This window comes from Pygoscelis adeliae, unplaced genomic scaffold (assembly GCF_000699105.1).
Source record: "Pygoscelis adeliae isolate BGI_AS28 unplaced genomic scaffold, ASM69910v1 Scaffold426, whole genome shotgun sequence".
Classification (NCBI taxonomy): domain Eukaryota; kingdom Metazoa; phylum Chordata; class Aves; order Sphenisciformes; family Spheniscidae; genus Pygoscelis; species Pygoscelis adeliae.
The window spans coordinates 51146-52726 of record NW_008824994.1 but is presented as its reverse complement, the minus strand read 5'-3'; positions in this window follow the sequence as shown (position 1 = coordinate 52726).

Sequence of the window (1581 nt, the reverse complement as noted above, 5' to 3'; positions counted from 1 at the left end):
GGGGGAATGGGTGTCCCCGACACCCTGACCACTAGTTTGAATTATTCTTTAAGCGGGAAGTTAGGTACGACACCGACACGTCCCGCCGGTGGAAGGGCGGGCTCTTGACCCGCCCCGCGCCGCGGTCGGGCAATACTCGAGCTGCGAACCGAAGCTGAAGCAACCATCCTTTAGCGAGAGCTCTGCCCCTCAGACGGAGCACGGCAAGTCGAAGCGCAAAACGCAAGGGGCCGGCAAGCGTTCCAGTCAATCCCGTTTGCTACGCGCGCACGGCAAGCGTTTCGTCATTGTATTTGTGAAGAGCCAGGTTTTACACCTTTAAGATGTAAAAAACCCCCTGCCGTTACTTTGCTTCAGAAGAGCTGGACGAAACCGCTTTTATTATAAAAACGCACATTTTCATGGTTCCCCGCCCCCCCCCCCCCCCCCACATACCCCCCCCCCCCCCAACTTCTAAAATTTATTTTTCTGTCATTTTTGCTGTATTCCACTTCAGAAACGAATGGTTTCGCCAACACACACAACACCACTTTCCCTGGCAGCAACCAGCCCACACGCTCCGCGGCTGCAGAGGACTTTCAAGTCTTCGAAACACTTTCAAGCTTTGATCCTTGCACCGTCCTGTGCGGAGCGTGGCACGGCTGAAAACCCGCAAGCTGAGAGAAGTCGGGGAACCTAAGATACTCCCAAAAACTGTCAGCGAAAGCACTTACGAACATCATTTCACGTCCAAGTCACGCTCGTAACACTACCGTCAAGGCGGAAAGTCGATTTCTACAACAGAGAGCACTGTCCGCCATGGATGTATTTAGAGTATTTGGTAGTAGGACGAAGAGACGATGTGATTCAGCGAGGGGGTCACGAGGTGAGAGCTCCGAGGCCCTGGATCCACTCCCACTACTGACCTTGCCCGCCACTTCACGTTCGTGCGCTTTCGGTCCTTTCCTCCTCCGTAAAACCAAAATCACGACCGCAGCACTTCGGAAACGCGTGGGGATCTGCGGGTGAACGTCCTTAAGCAAACTATCTTAAGTCAGCTCGTTTCTTTAACGCCACCGAATGCGCACCCGTACATCTGAAATACCAGGGTGCTGTTTAATTAACCTGGAAAGCGCAATAGTGTTTTCAGAGACGCGCTCCTCTTTCAAACCCGGGGAGCCGCCAGCCTGACAGGGCGTTTCAAGCAAGCCCCGCTGCGATCCTCTTCCCCCGAAGGTATTTTAAGCATTTGATCCCATCCTGACACCACAATCAAACGTTCCTGGTGTCACCCCCGGAAGATTTAGGGTATGACACGCGCGTACGTGGTTACAACTGTGCTTACTCACACTGTGTAAATGATTTAAAAAAAGGGAGCTGGTGAAACACGTGGCGCTTTCACTAAAGCCGACAAGTCACCTCCGGTGAAGCATTTTTCTTTCCATTTGCAAGAGCCTAGTAAAGCACGGTGAGACGACGGGGAAAAAACTGCCTTCGGTGTTACCATCCCACGTTCATTTTAATCTTCGACATTAAAAATTACATCATCCCAGAAATGAACCAAACACACACGGGGGTGGGGGTGGGGGGGGAGGCAGCCAG